This window comes from Meles meles, chromosome 12 (assembly GCF_922984935.1).
Source record: "Meles meles chromosome 12, mMelMel3.1 paternal haplotype, whole genome shotgun sequence".
Taxonomy (NCBI): Eukaryota; Metazoa; Chordata; class Mammalia; order Carnivora; family Mustelidae; genus Meles; species Meles meles.
The window spans coordinates 65,165,620-65,182,546 of record NC_060077.1 but is presented as its reverse complement, the minus strand read 5'-3'; the positions used below and the strand labels follow the sequence as shown (position 1 = coordinate 65,182,546).

Genomic DNA, 16,927 nt, shown 5'->3' with positions numbered 1-16,927 from the left:
AGTAATCCAAAGGCACAGCAGGGAAAATATCAGGGAGGACAATACTTGGTGGTTGCCAGTTTGGATTCTTAATTAAAACCAGGGGCTAGGATTCAATCTAGCACTGTGTCATGTACCAGCCTGCTAACGTTCCCCACGTGCCCTGCCACAAACACACACTCACACACCCATGTGGCCACCTTATGAACTGTAAACAGAATGTCCTGAACAGAAGGGCCCTGTCGATATCACAGAACTGTATCTAACTTACCTTTCCCTATCAAATATCCAATTTAAGGGGGTTTTACCCAAAAGGGGGCAGGGGAAATAGGAAAGTAAGATAACAAGGATTGGTCATTAATTTGAAAATAGTGCCGATAAATCCTTAATAAGTTATTATTAACTGGCCAGTCAGAGATTCTACAGATATGGCCCTGCCTCTAAAGTTTGACAATTTATGAATACAAGGTGTTACTTTTAGGCAGGATAATAAGGACATAATGAATCACTATGAAATGCAAGCAGAATAGTGTAGGAATCAAAAATACAAACCCCCTAAATGGAATTTATATACTTTGGGGGACAGTTCAATGGATAGAAAATGGCAAAAATCATAACAGAATTCATTCTGCCTCATGAATAAGTGTTATACAGAACTGTCTTTTAACACTTTAAATATCTACTCATCCAATTTCACTGGCAATGTTTCAAAGGCATGTGCTTGCCTACCATGTTTAACAGAACCTACTATACCTACCTTAGCCCTACCTGACCTCTATGGAGTTATAGTCAGGACCACCCTCATGAGTTATGGGGATGGGCAGGGTCCAGCCTCCTCTGTGGGCATGTATTCTTTGCCCAGATCCCCCAACCTGGGTGTGCTTCTCCCAGAAGTCCTCTTCCTCTTCCATTCTGTGTACAATCTCGTGAAATACAAGGTTGAACAATGGATCTCACAAATTATTTTTAAGTTACATGAAATTAGGTAACTCCCAAGGCCAAAGTCAGGGAGTATACAGGCATTGGGGAGGGATAAAATCTTTATTTTTTTTAAAGATTTTATTTATTTATTTGACAAACAGAGATCACAAGTAGGCAGAGAGAGAGGAGGAAGCAGGGCTTCCCACTGAGCAGAGAGCCCGATGCGGGGCTCGATCCCAGGACCCTGGGATCATGACCTGAGCCAAAGGCAGAGGCTTTAACCCACTGAGCCACCCAGGCACCCCAGGATAAGATCTTTAATAAGGAATATCTAAGAACTTAAAGGTCTCCCTTCCGTATTGCCAAAACGTGGTTCTTAGAAACGTGGTTCTTCGAGAGACCCAAACACAAACTCAAGTTGTGTCTGGACAGGTCAGGGCTAGCACACTTAACATCAATGACCTAAACACACACTAACAGAGACTGGCTCTGGAGACCAAAATGATGAGTCTAGAGGAAGGAAGTGGACCTGGATGATATGCAGAGCCAGTGGTCATCTATATCAATGACTGTTCAGAGGAACTGTCCACACCATCCACCGCAGACCCCGGTCTCCCCGTCTCTCCCTGAATTTCCCTAACTTCAGGATGTCATCGTGATTCAGACTCTAACTTTGCTTCCAGGACTGCTGTGATGAATGCCTGCCCCTTCCATGCCTGTAACATAAATCTTGCCTGTGGCTGTGACAAGTTCTGACATTTGGCCACCTGTCGAGGTCAGGTTCTTCCAGAAGCCAACCCACAGCCAAGGGTTTAAATGGAAGTGATTTATTAAGCAAATGTCCTCAGGAGACAGCAGAAAAGGGGTGGAAGGATCAGGGTAAGGAAGAGGAAAAGGCCAAGCACATCTCAGCCTCAGCCTGATCCCATGGGTAGCTCTAGAGTATAAATCACATGTCAGAGTTTATCCCACTGTGAGATCAAGGAACTGGGTGTTAGTACTCTCACAGCAGCCAGCCATTGGCTATCATGGTCCAGGTTTCAGGATTGGGATGGTGACATTGATTCCCAGATGTTTCCTGTTCTTCGTAGAAGCAAGGTGTTTCCACCACCTCTCTCAAGGTCCAGCAACTCTCTCAAGGTTGTAGGTACCAGCTGCTAGTACCAACTTAGGAGGTGAAGTGGAGAGGTGGGCTCACAGATCTGCTAAAAGGGAATATACCTGATCTGAGCAGACAGTAAGAGTCCCCTATATCACTTAAAAGCATCATTTCATGAGCTTTTATTCAGTATATTTCATAGACTTGTATATATAAAATGAGCCAATTATTGATATATAAATTATGCCTCAGTAAGGGAGAAACAGAGACAGAGGAGAGCAACTGGAAACAGCATATGGGCTAGTCTTTGGAGAATGTCACGAAAAATGCAAAAAGAAGAAAAATGGATTGTATCTTAAAAGGAAGGTGGAGCTTTAGTGAGAGCATTTTTTAGATGGAAGAAACAATGTGATTTTGCATGCTATTTTACATGATACAGTGGAGGGATGCCTGGGTGGCTCAGATTGTTAAGCATCTTCCCTTGGTTCAAGTCATGATCCCAGGGTACTGGGATTCATTCCCACATCAGTCTTTCTGCTCAGCAGGGAGTATGCTTCTCCCTTCGCCCCTCCTCCTGCCCATGCTTGCATACTCTCTCTCTCTGAAACAAAATCTTTTTTAAGATTTAATTTTTATTTATTTAAATAAATAAAATCTTTAAAAAGATCTAATTTATTTAAATAAATAAAATCTTAAAAAAGATTTTATTTGTTTCAGAGAGAGAGAGTGAGAGAGCACAAGAGTGAGACGAAGAGCAGAGGGAGAAGCAGGCTTCCCGCCAAGCAGGGAGCCCGATGCAGGACTCGATTTTAGGACCTTGGGACCACAACCTGACCGAAGGCAGACGTTTAACCAATTAAGCCACCTGGGCACCCTAAATAAAATATTAAGAAAAAAAATGACATAGTGGAGAAGAAAAAATTATGATGCAGGAAGGAAAAGGGAGAATTGCTGAGTAATTATTTTAAAATGGCGAATATTTGCTGAGTCCATACAATATGTCAGATGCTAGACTATATATCACATATCCTATTTGATACATTCCCCAATTGTTTGTTCCCCAGGAAATAGTTTATTGTACATATCCAATTACTAGACAAAAGTAGGATTCAGAGAGGTTATGTACATTACCCAAGGACACACAACAGTAGGTACAAGAGCTAGCCTTCCATCTCATCTCTCACTCCAAAGATGTTCTTTGCTTAAGACTCCAGCCCATCTAAATTTGTTACTGACTTGAATCTTCCATACAATAGGCATATTGTACCATCTAAGGTAGAACAGTACCTAATAAAATGAGTAACTGTAACTTTTCTTCAGGAAACTGAGTCAGCAAGTAATACCCACATTAGTCCATCACTAAAGTGCATTGGATGTGGATATGAAATATTCAGGTTGAAAAACCCTCAGATGAAGCATGCAGAAAGGATGTTGGAATTTTTCACAAAATTTCATGGCACCCACTATTCCACCCATGAAGCATACCTTTCCACTTTGGACCCTAATGAAGATGTTAGGTTTTCCTCCAAAGGGGCTGAATTTTTAAAACTGTCACAGAATATAAAAGACAACTAAATGATGCAGCTCTGGGCAGAAATGGGCAGTAGAGTGGAGTCCCACATACAGAGAACACTGTCTCCAGAACCAGTGATAGGCACTTTGCTGAGCATGTTGAAATGACCAAGGGATCACTTAAGAATATCACTTGAAAGGACTCCATTATAAATTTTGGCAACCGTAGATTCATGAGTTAGAAATTTCTAATTGTGATCTAGAATTTGATACCAAAAGGTAAAATTTCAGCATATCCTGATAGGTCACAATAATGGCTCCCCAAGATGTCTACATCCTGATCCCCAAGACTTCTTGGGGGAATGTCACCTTACATTATAAAACAGTTTTTTGAGGTCGATTCAATTAAGGGTCTTTCCATAGGAAGTTATTCTGGGTTATGTGGGCATGGTTAACATAATTACAAGGGTCCTTAAGAGAAGGAGACACAAGGGTCAGATTCAAGATTGAAAATGGTATGCTGTTAGCTTTGAACATGGAGTCAGGGGCTATCAGTAAAGGAATGACAGTGTCTTGTCTACAATGAAAAAGGTGGAGAATGGATTTTCCCCTAGAGCCTGCATAAAGTAATACAACTCTGCCAACACTTGTATTTTTTTTAAACGGAGGAAGACCCATTTGAGATTTCTGACCTCCAGAATTATAAGAAAAAAAATCTGTGTTGTTTTAAACCACCAAATATGTGGCAATTTGTTACAGCACCAAAGGGAAACCAATATGCTTGGCACAGAATAAAAACAGCTGGAGACCTAGAGAAAAATATTAACAGATGTGAAAGGTCAATTTAGATAAAAGACAATTCTGCTGGCCCAAGCTGGAGAGAAATTTAAAATACCAGTGCCTAAATAAAGAGAGTTAATGTCTTCACTTGAAGTCCCTTAAATGCAGAGCTTGAGACAAGGACTTTAGTGCTTATGTATGAAGTGATACTAGGGAATAGAAGTGAGAGAGTCCGGAAAAGTGAAAGTGGATAGAAGAACAAACAAAAATCAAGGTCATTGCTGAAGGACAGGGTAGCCATTGGGCCCTCTGAAAAACCACATAACATGCTGCCTAGAATTAACCATCCAGAATAAGGAGTCTAGAGAATTGCCCCACTGCTTCCTATCCCTAACTGGGTGAGGATTAACCCTTCCCATCCAAGAAGGCTGTGAGGCTTTGGAGAATTCCCTAAAATAGAAGGTAAAAAGATATAAACTGCATGCCAGAGAATCTGACCTTGTGGAGAACTACTGTCCATAGCTGTGGCTGAAATCTGAATTCAGAGGTAAGTCAAGGGCATGTGATGCAGGGCATCAGATGAATTTGCTACAGTGTGCTGTCAACACTGAGTTCTAAGAAATAAATTTAAAAAAATTATAGACCCACCAAAAGACAGAAGGTCAAAGAAATAAACAGACATAATTAGTCTGTATTAACAAACTAACAATAGGCACATGAAGAAAAAATGGTAGAGTGTATAAGTAATGGAAAAAATGTAAATGAAACAATGAATAACCTCTTGGCTACCAAACTGATACTTCTGTACTTGTGAAGAGTGTAAATTTTATCAACTTCTCTGGGAGTTATTTTTGTCTTATGTATTAAAAGAACTGAAAACATGAATGCTCTTTGAATCATCATTACCAGTTCTAATAATTTAACCTAAGGAAATTAACAACATATTTAATAACTGAAACACCCTAAAATAGAAGATTGCTTAAATAAATCTTGGTGTAAAAATATAATGGGGGGTACTTGCCATTATCATGTAATAACTATTTTTAGAAGTGAAAATATACTCCCAACTTACAAAATGAAATATCTAAGTTACAAATAGAAGGTACCCATGGAGTTATTCAGTTTTCTCAAAATATTTTATATCTGAAACTATACATTTCATATTTTTCAGAAGTAATTTTCTTTGAAATTTGTTTTATTTGTCAATATTTTCTATACACAGTAGTTATTTCTTTTGTAATACAATTCAAATTAGGATTTCTAAAAGGGAAGCCCACATTACAGTATTTGCAGTCTGTTCTAGAAAATGATTCTTAAGGTTACCGGATTACAAAACCTATAGATAGTAGACACTTGATATTCACAGAGGATATGCCCTGAGACAACAGAAGATTTGGAAATTTAAAAATAGTCTAGGCATTTAATTTTTCTCTTATAATACTATTGATTATCACACAAAAAATGTAAGTGGCTCCCTTAGGTCCTTGATAACACTATTTGGGTGTATATATATATATATTTTTTTTTTTCTTAAAGATTTTACGTATTTACTTGAGAGAGAGACAGAGTGAGAGAGCACGAGAAAGGAGAGGGTCAGAGGGAGGAGACTCTCCACTGAGCACAGAGCCCGATGCAGTACTCGATCCCTGGACTCCAGGATCATGACCTGAGCCAAAGGCAGTAGCTTAACCAACTGAGCCACCCAGGAACCCATTTTTGTTTGTTTGTTTTTGTTTTTTAAATATTTTATTTATTTACTTGAGAGTGTGAGAGAGAGCCGAGAAGGGAGAGGGTTAGAGGGAGATATTTGGGCTTTAAAATTAGTAAAACACATTTTGAGCACAAAAACCCATATAGCATTAATGCTCTAGGACTCAAAACAAATGTTTATGATCAAGAAACTCAAGCAGTGACAACTGGGAGCATAGAGTAGGATGAAATTAGATGTCTGGAGCTCTTTTGTACTGCATGGGAAGAAACAGAAAGAAATGTGGATGGTGGGGAAAGGTCCGCTATGCTTTGTCACTCATCTCAGCGCATAGGACACAGCTATCCTCTCTCTAATTTGATTCAAATCCATGCAGAAAGCCAACTTCTACTGCGACGTTCATTAGGTTCAGTCATTTTCAACAATCATTTGTGCTTTTGGTGTTTGGTCCTAAAATAAAGCATCCACCATGTGTGTATTAATCTTCTTTTCCCTTCCGATGCTATGACATCTGGAGCCCTAATTATTATGGAGACTGCTTCCTCCAGGCCTAGCTAATTCCTACTGTAAACACTTGTTCTAGGAATATATTTTTCATATGCAAACTAAATGACCAGAATCGCACCCCTCCAGCCCATGGAGCTCTTACACTTTAGAACCAATATTCCCCTGCCCTAAACACTCCAGGGCCAGGTATCAGGCAATTAGGAACATGCTCTATGCCCTATGACCTGCTGAAAATATTTACTCAATCCTAAACCAGTTTACCTTGCTTTGCCCATTCCTTCCCTCTAAGACCAGAATGAAGGTTCTTGCCCATTCCCCTCTGCCTCCCAACCCACCCTGGTGCCTCCTCACAAACTGCTAGTCACAGACTGTCTTCTCAGTGGCAATCCTCTCATCCATGGCCTTACATTTTAAAACAATATAGGGCTGCAGATAGCACCTGATGATGAGTCTGGAGCAGACAAGGTTCAAGCAAGCAGCAATGCCACCTGTCACATTAACTACTGAATTCCTGTTTGATGTGCTACACATTTCATATGGACCCCTTAACACCTTTTTTCTTTGATGTTGAGATAGGTTTATTTGAGAGGTCAGTGGTGATATTTAAGAAAAAAAAAGAAGGTCCCCAAAAACCAATGAGTTAAAGGTTTTAATGTGTCTGCTACACTGTCAAGGCTAATTGGTTCTGCTTCACCTTTGGTGCATTTGCCTGTTCAGAAATTACTTTTGTGGCCGGTGCTACAGGCTGCTACACAGCACAGAAAGCAAGCAGGGCTCATGCAGCTGTCAAAGCCCTAGTCCTACTTCTGCTCCCAGCTGCAGTGGCACCCCACACTGCCCTGCTCCTGCCCTGCCTGCACCAGCCCCTCACTGTTTCCCACTGGACGATGCCCAGAATGCCCACAAGAATATTCGGTCAAGTTAAAGGTACCTTCAAAATACTGACTTCTTACTCTCTGAAGAAAACTTCACTTTCTGTACCATAAGTTCACCCAATTCCAGCCTCAAACAAGAGCGGGAAGGGTGACTAATTAAATTGTTCTGGTTTTGTGCAAAAGTCTGGGTTCACCCACTTGATTCCACTGTAAATGTATGAAAGCTGGTCATACAGGGAGCAGTGGCTTCTTGATAACTGACAGCCTTATTAAGTATTCCTGGGACTCGGGATCCTTTGCAGCAATCCTGCTAATAATCTCTGTATTCCTGGGAAGCTTCTACATGGGATCAGGGCCTTGAACTACAACCTCTTCAAAGTGTTTCCTTTCTCTCTCAGTGGTAACCCAGGGTCAGCTGAACTCTGTTTTTGTGCCTGGGACTGTATGTAAAGATGCTCAAGCTCCCCATGCCTCAGTTTTCTCATATGTCAGATGGGGATAATAACAAAACTTGGCTCAGTTTTTGTTTGTTTGGGGGCAGTTTAAAGGAGGTAATACACTTAAACCATTTGAAAATGTGTCTAGGGGTGCCTGGGTGGCACAATAGTTAAGCATATGACATGGTTTCAGCTCAGGTTCTGATCTCCAGGTCATGAGATCGAGCCCCTCATCAGGCTCCGTGCTCAGCACAAAATCTGCTTAAGATTCTCTCTCTCTCTGTGCCTCCCACTCATGCTTTTCCTCTCTCTCAAATAAATACAATCTTTAAAAAAATAAAAATAAAAAATAAATTTTAAAAAAAGTGTCTAGCTTTCAATACATATGAACTACTCATTATTATTCTCTAACCCCAACCCATCTTATAAGGTCTAGCTTACTTTGCCTCTACTACATCAACAGTACTCAAGACTTGATAATAGTAAAGGTTCGAAAACTCCATTTAAAAGGCAGATTCCCAGGCTCTTACCCAGAGAGACAGTGAGTAGGCCTAGGAATCAGCATTCTCAATGCACACTCCAGGTGTTCTTACAAAGGTGGCCCGTGCTACACACGACAGCTCTGTCCCATCCATGCCGTCTCTAATTACCACTTGTACACAGATCAGCCTTGCTATTCTGAATTCCCAGCTGGTGCTTTGTGTTGACTGCCTTATGTTCCATGTTTAAGTTTTATCATCAAGGAAGATTATAAATTACTGAAAGAGAGGGATTTTATTTTCTTCAGTTTACTATCCTCCATAGCAGAGAAGAGTGCCTTTCTTACACCAACGTAGGATATAAATTAGTTTTGTGATAGATTGATCATTGAATCTTAAAGCCTCAAGTGCACAAACCCAAATCCTCTAACTGAATTCCATTCAAACAAGCAGCAGCAGACTCGACTCTTCAATATGGTCTTGGGACATTACTTCAGCTGCTCTAAAAATAGAGTTATTTAATATGCTCCAATCACATTTTGATTTTTTATGAGAAGGTTGTGAGTTAAATCATAATTTCTATTAGGCTGCAAATGTTTTCCAGAGTAGTTTAAGGTCCCTGTGTAGCATTCTCAAAATAATTTAGGTAAGTTTGAATACTGTGACCCAGAAGTAACAACCTGAACATGATCTAGGATAACCAGGTTTTCCCATAACCCAAATGCCATATTCCATGGTAACATGTTGAATAAATGTGAAATCATGGATTCTTAGCAAAGTTAAGAAAAAAGATCTTCACATCCAGCCAAACCCATCTGCAAACAGGAGTCAGAGCACTACCTCGAGTGGAGCTCGGTGATGCTCGCTTCGGCAGCACATATACTAAAATTGGAACAATACAGAGAGGATTAGCAAGGCCCCTGTGCAAGGATGAACACAGAGTTCAGCAGCTGCATGGTGGAATCACCTGAGAAGATTTAAAGAATACTGATGGCCAGATCATATCCCAGACCAGTGAAATAAAAATCTCCAGAGGTGTGGCTGGAAAGATCAGTAGCTATGAAAGCTTCTCGGGTGACTGCAGCATGCTACAAGGTGGAAGACCGCTAGGCCCACTTGATGATAATCTATCGAGCTTGGTAAGCACACATACCCAAAGGCCAGCCCCAAAGCAGGCAAAAAGTAGAGATATTTTAAAAGCACCCCCAGTGATTGGGATTTACAGTTAGCAGTTAAAAACCATCCAAGTCCCCCACTGTAGAGATGAGAATTAGGAACAAAGAGATAGTTTTCAACCTTCCTGAGTAGTAAAGTATGCTTTGGGATACTATTTTCTGATGATTATTAACACTAAATTTGATATAAATGACCTGTGTTATCCTCTCTTACCAGCAGCCTAGTTTTGGAAAACCAGGGGAAAATTAGTACACTGAAGTATCCCAAGAGGGGAGGAAGAATTTCCAAGGAATGTAATAGGTGAGTAAACCTGACAACATTAGAAAAACTCCACAGTTTTATTAAAGTTTCACTGAATAAATATAATTCAAGTAATTAGAACTTTACCTGGCATATAAAAAGGACTATTTAAGTATTTGTTTTACGGAATAATATGGGAGGATGTCTCCCACCCCCACCCTTGTAATATGCTCTCCTCTAGGGAAAGTGCAAACAAGGCTGTCCTGCTACACACAGGTAACTGGAACCATAATCCAGGAGCATGAGTCCTACAGACTACTTCACAGGGACCAAATTCAGCACATTGACTCTTTCTATAAATAAAGCTTTATTGGAACACAGTCACACCTATTTATTTGCATACTGTTTGTGGCTGCTTTAACTTTTTAAATTCTAGTGTAGTTAACAAAAAGTATATTATTTTAAGGTGTACAATATAGTGATTTGACAATTCTATACATTACTCAGGGATCACCATGGTAAGTGTGCTCCTTCCCATTCATCTATCTCACGTGTCCTTCTACCCACCTCCCCAGTGGTAACCATCAGTTTGTTCTCCATAGTTCAAAGTCCATTTTTTGTCTTTCTCTTTGCTCATTTGTTTCTTAAATTCCACCCAGGAGTGAAATCATATATTTATCTTTCTATGATTTGTTTCACTTGACATTATACCCTCTAAATCCAACCATGCTGCTGCAAATGTCAAAATATCATTCTTTTTTAATGGTTAAGTAATATACCATTGTATGCATACACCAAATCTTCTTTATCATTCACCAGTTAATGGACACATGGGTTGCTTCCATGTTTTGGCTATTGTAAATAATGCTGCTATAAATACGGGGGTGCATATATCCTTTTGAATTAGTGCTTTTATATCCTCTGTGTAAATACCCAGTAGTGGAATTACTGGATAATATAGTAATTCTGTTTTTATTTTTTTTATAAATTTATTTATTTTTTTCAGCATAACAGTATTCATTGTTTTTGCATAACACCCAGTGCTCCATGCAATATGTGCCCTCCCTATTACCCACCACCTGGTTCCCCCAACCTCCCACCCCTGCCCCTTCAAAATCCTCAGGTTGTTTTTCAGAGTCCATAGTCTCTTATGGTTTGCCTCCCCTTCCAATTTTTTTCTTTTATAAAAATATAATGTATTTTTATCCCCAGGGGTACAGGTCTGTGAATCGCCAGGTTTACACACTTCACAGCACTCACGATAGCACATACCCTCCCCAATGTCCATAAGCCCCTCCCCCTCTCCCAACCCCATCTTTCCCCAGCAACCCCCAGTTTGTTTTGTGAGATTAAGAGTCATTTATGGTTTGTCCCCCTCCTAATCCCATCTTGTTTCATTTATTCTTCTCCTATCCCCCTAACCCCCCATGTTGCATCTCCATGTCCTCATATCAGGGAGATCATATGATAGTTGTCTTTTTCTGATTGACTTATTTTACTAACCATGATACCCTCTAGTTCCATCCACGTCGTCGCAAATGGCAAGATTTCATTTCTTTTGATGGCTGCATAGTATTCCATTGTGTATATATACCACATCTTCTTTATCCATTCATCTGTTGATGGACATCTAGGTTCTTTCCATAGTTTGGCTATTGTAGACATTGCTGCTATAAACATTCGGGTACTGTTTTTAGTTTTTTAAGAAACTCCATACTGTCTTCTATAGTGACTGCACCAGTTGATATTCCCAACAAAAATGTATTAGGGTTCCACTTTCTTCACATTCTCATCAATACTTATTGTTTCTTGTGTTTTGGATTTTAGCCATTCTGACAGGTGTGAGATGATACCTCATTGTGCTTTCGACTTGCATTTCCCTGATGATGAGTAAGGTTAAGCATCTTTTAATGCAGTCTGTTGACCATCTGGATGCCTTCTTTGGAGAAATGGCTGTTCATGTCTTCTGCCCATTTTTCAATTGGATTGTTTTTTGGATGTTAAGTTCTTTATATATATTAGATACTAACCCTTTATCAGACATGTCATTTGCAAATATCTTCTCCTATTCTGTAGGTTGCCTTTTAGTTTTTGTTTCCTTTGCGCTACAGAAGGTTTTTATTCTGATGTAGTCCTAATCATTTATTTTTAATTTCATTTCCCTGGCCTCAGAAGACCTATCTAGAAAGAAATTGTTATGGCCAGTGTCAGGAAAATTAATTGCTGGGCTCTCTTCTAAGGTTTTTATGGTTTCAGGTCTCACATTCAGGTTCTTAATCTATTTTAAATTTTTGTGTTTAAGCAAGTGATCCGGTTTCATTCTTTGCTGTCCGGTCTTCCCAACACCATTTGAAAATACTTTTTCCCCATTGGATATTTTTGCCTCCTTTGTTGAAGATTAACTGACTATATAATCATGGATTTATCTGGGGGCTATTTTGTTCCATTGATCTCTGTGTCTGTTTTTGTGCCAGTACCAGACTGTTTTGACTACTACAGTTTTGAAGTGTACCCTGAAATCTGGAATTGTGATACCTCCAGTTTTGTTTTTCTTTTTCAAGACTGTTTTGGCTATTTGGAGTCTTTCATGGTTCCATACAAATTTTAGGACTGTTTTCTCTAGTTCTGTAAAAATGCTACTGGTATTTTGATAGGGATTGCATTAAATGTGTAGATTACTTTGGGAAGATGGATATTTTACCCACATTTTTTCTTCTAACACATGAGCATGGAATAAATTTCCAATTGTTTGTGTCATCTTCAATTTCTTTCATCAGTGTTTTATAGAGTATGAATCTTTCACCTTTTTGGTTAAGTTCATCCCTAGGTATTTTAGTATTTTTTACTCAATTGTAAATGGGATTGTTTTCTTAATTTCTCTTTTTTCTTCTCCATTAGTGTACAGAAATGCAACATACTTTTGTATGTTGATTTTTTTAAAGATTTTATTTATTTTAGAAAGTGAAAGAACATGAAGGGAGGAAGAAGAAGAGAGAGAAGCAGACTCCCAGCTGAGCAGGGAGCCCCATAGAGGGCTCAATCCAAGCACCCTGAGATCAGGACCAGAGCCAGTCAGATGCTTAACCAGCTGAGCCACCCAGTTGCCCTTCTGTATATTGATTTTGTATTCTGTGAACTTACTAAATTCATTTGTCAGTTCTAGTATTTTGGGGGTGGAGTCTTCAAAGTTTTCCATATAGTATCATGAGTGAAAATTTTACTTCTTTATGAATTCATGTGCTTTTTGTTTCTTTTTCTTTTCTGATTCATATGTATAGGAATTCTAGTATTAGGTTGAATAAAACTGGTAAGAGTGGACAACCTTGTCTGGTCCCTGGCCTTAGGAGAAAAGCTCTCAGCTTTTATACTAATTATAATGTCAGCTGTGGATTCTTACATATGGCCTTTATTATATCTAGGTATGTTCCCTTTAAACATACTTTGTTAAGCATTTTTATCATGAACAGATGTTGGACTTTGCCAAATGCTTTTTCTGCATCTACTGAAATGCTTATATGGGTTATATGCTTTCTTTTGTTGATGTGAGGTGCCTATGGCTGCTTTTACACAGACGTTTTATGACCTGCAAAGCCTAAAATATTTACTCATTGGCCTTTTACAAAATTTGTGGACCCTGATTTAGATAATTCTTCTACACTACAAAGATAAGAGCAAAAGTATTTGTACTGAGCCTTGTTTTTCATGCCTTTCCCAGAACTGTCTACCTCATTCTGAGTTTTGTGCTTTTAAGTCAGATATACCCTAACATAAGAACAAATTAAAGTATGCTAACATTAAAGTAAGTTATATTTGCAGAAACCACAGACCCTGACATTTTTTATGAGACTTAAGCAGACATATCCAATGGTTAGGATTCTATGAAGTTGCTAAAAATGATCTCTCTTTAAGGTTAAAATAACATGAGAATATCCTTATGTTTCAATGTTAAATGAGAAAGCCCAATTCAACATTTTATAAAGTATGATCACAACTATGTGAAACAAATTACACATTTTCACAGGAAATCTCTAAGAAAAACACATCAAAATGTGTTGCATTTGAGTGACAGAAACATGACTTTTTGGTCTATTTTTTATGTAGTAAACTCTCTATAATAAGCAGGCATTATTTTTATAATAAAAATAAACTTGATTTTTAAAATATGGAATATGAATTCTGTTTGTTTTTAAGTCTAAGATCAACAATTTCTAGCACTTATGTGTTAGACATGGCACGTGATATTTAAGTGTCTCACAAACAAAAATGGTGCTACTACTAATGTGTCATACATGTACAACTCTGATGTTTACAAAGCTTTTTTTTTCCCCAGATACAATATCTTACTTGGTTCTAACTACTTCAAAATAAATAAATAAATAAAGGACTGCAATTGAAAAAAGTAGGATACCAATTCAGACCTTGTGGTTAATGTAGAGTACTCTTGAAAAATTTCCACATTTATCTTTTTCATGCTAACTTTTCCTCTCTCGATAGAACTCACATTAAGATACAGAGAGCCCTTGGACTCTCTCATGTCCTATTTGTTCACATTTCTGTAACAATGCAAGTTGCCTCAAAACCCCAAAATATTTTTGCAACGGCTTCCCAACCAGAGTGCAATCCTCTAAAAGCCCCATATCAATAAAAATCACATTTGAGGCAAGGTGGCCATATAGACCTCTCAGGGTCTGACCATCTTGAAGGACTTCCTACAATCCAGTGGGGCTTAATAGGCCAATAACACTACAGAGAAGCTGACAAGGATGAACACACATGTACATAGATATCCTGAGCAGTTGGTAGGCAATCTTGTATCTTATAAACTAGAACCACCTCTTTAAAAAAGAGGTTTTTAAGACAAATTTTATTGCTCAAGTCCTCCAGGTTTTCGTTCCAGTTTCCTCTCTCATCGGCCTGCATTATCCCAGCATCGGTTCCCTATCACCCTTCCAGCCACAATTAATTGTCCCATCCACCATTCACAAGGGCTTTGCTTTCAACTATTGCTAACTGAATCCCTGCTAAAATATTAGTTGAAAAGAGCTTCCTGTTTTATCCAAAGAGGATTTGCCTTTTGCTAGAGTGTTACTGAAGAACATAAAACCAAAAATAATCATCTCTTCCTATTATAACCTCAAGTTCATCCTTCTCTCTATTTAGCTTTACCTCTTCTCTTTCCTTGCTGTCTCCTCCATTCCATTTTCATAACCAGAACTAGATTATGCCTCTTCAGGCATTTTGTTCCTCAATTAAATCCACCCTTGTGATTCTTCCTTTTCTTTCTAGAGGTAGCTTCCTCTTCTTTTAGCTAAAAAATCAGCTCATTGTGTCATGATATTCAAGGCTTCCACAAGTTGAACTCAAATCTGTTTGGCAAAACTTCGCCTCTATCCACACCCCAACCCCCACTTTAATTTCCATTTGCCATTTTCCATTCACTGAATATACCTGATTCTGCCATTTGACGAGGTCAAACAAGGGAATTATCTTCTTTCAAACCTCTCCTCCTTTCTCTGAGAAGTCTTCCAATCTTCCCCAGGCAATGTGAGCTGATTCTTCCCTTAAACCACAACTTAACTCTTCAGGTAAATCTATTATGCAACTCACTGTATTCTACTATAACTGGAGATTTACATTTCTATGGGTCACATTTAATATGAGCTACTCAATGTCAAGATCTCCATCTTATCCATACTATGTTCCATTTCCACCCTCATACCTCAAAGCTCACTCCTAGTAAAGAGTTGGGCACATACAATGGCCAAAATAATTACTGAATTACTATGAAAGAGCAAAAATTCATGAATGATTAATGAGAGCACTTCAGTTATCATAAGAGGCAATGTAGCAGGGAACTTTGGGTTAGGCCACTGGACCTTCTGGGAAACTGCATCAACCAGTTGCCTTGATGTGTAATCACAATGGCTACAAGAGAAGTCAACTGAACAACATTCTCTCTCCTTTTTAAATTAAAATCAAACAAGCTTGCACTCTGAATAACCAACTATAAAATTTAAGTTAAGTGCTATAATTAAACAAACATTACAACCAAAGTAATTCAGAAGGAATCTAAAAGATTTGCCTTTTATCTTTATTCCTCACCCAATCTATGAGAGGGAGTTAAAAATATAGGAAATTTTACATGAAATTATAAAGTGAAAAACCATGTTCCAAGCAAGAAAGAGTTACATTATGGTTATCATTTGGCCAAGATAGAAAACTGTGTGACCATTTCTGACATTGTATCTCCATAGCAACTGTAAATGTAATTAAATCCTATTTATTTATCTATGTTTAGAAATTATTATGAGCATAAGAAAATTATATATATGCATGTATGTGTGTGTGTATATATATAAATTATACATATGCATGTATGTGTAATATATAAAAACATATATAACATATGAATTACATAATATTATAATATTATGTAATTCCTGGCCTTATAAAATTTACCAAGTCCCTACATATAGGAGAATAAGACACATCTTCTCTGACAATTCCAAAAACTAGTAAAGAAAACAAGTTTTCAGGCTTAGGAAGATAAGGCCCTGGTCTGTTTTGAAATATTTAATATTCCTGTGTATTGCAGCAGATTTTTTTTTTCTAATTCAGTCTAAGAAACAACAGACACATGCATCATTAGGCTGGACAAGTCGATGATAAACAACATTGTTATGGTTCTGTGGTTGCTACGTTGCTCAAGGCTCTAAAGTGGTAACTCTCATTATTTGACAGAGACAGGTTGCTAAATGAGTGTCAAGGCAATTGTTGATGCCTGAAGTGGTCAAAGCAACCTACAGCATACTCAACCCAAGAACTCTGTCTATTCCTCTCCTGGAGTATAATCTGTCTCACTGTGCTCACTACTTGCAGTTTCTCCTTATTTGAGCACAACAGGCTTCTTTCTTTCAGTATCATTTTCATCATAACACTCCTCTGTCAAGCAAGAGAACAAAATGGTTCCCAACTGCATAAACATAAAGGTCAAACTCCAAAATATGCCTTTCAAGCAATGATGCAGTCTATTCACATCATCTTTCCAATATTATAGTCACACATGACAAAATAACCTGGACAAACTTATCTCTGATCGTAGCACATGTATTCACACTTCTACCCTTCATCTGCCTTCATAGTCCCCATTTCTCTTACCATTCATTTTTCCCCTCACGTCTTTCCCATGACATTTTATTTTTTGGACTCTTCCT

The 16,927-nt window shown here is 38.4% G+C and overlaps 1 pseudogene; it reads left to right on the top strand.

Moving 5' to 3' along the window:
- Positions 1–9,155: 9,155 nt before the first annotated feature.
- On the top strand, positions 9,156–9,231 carry LOC123954767 (annotated as a pseudogene).
- The last annotated feature ends 7,696 nt before the right edge of the window (positions 9,232–16,927 follow it).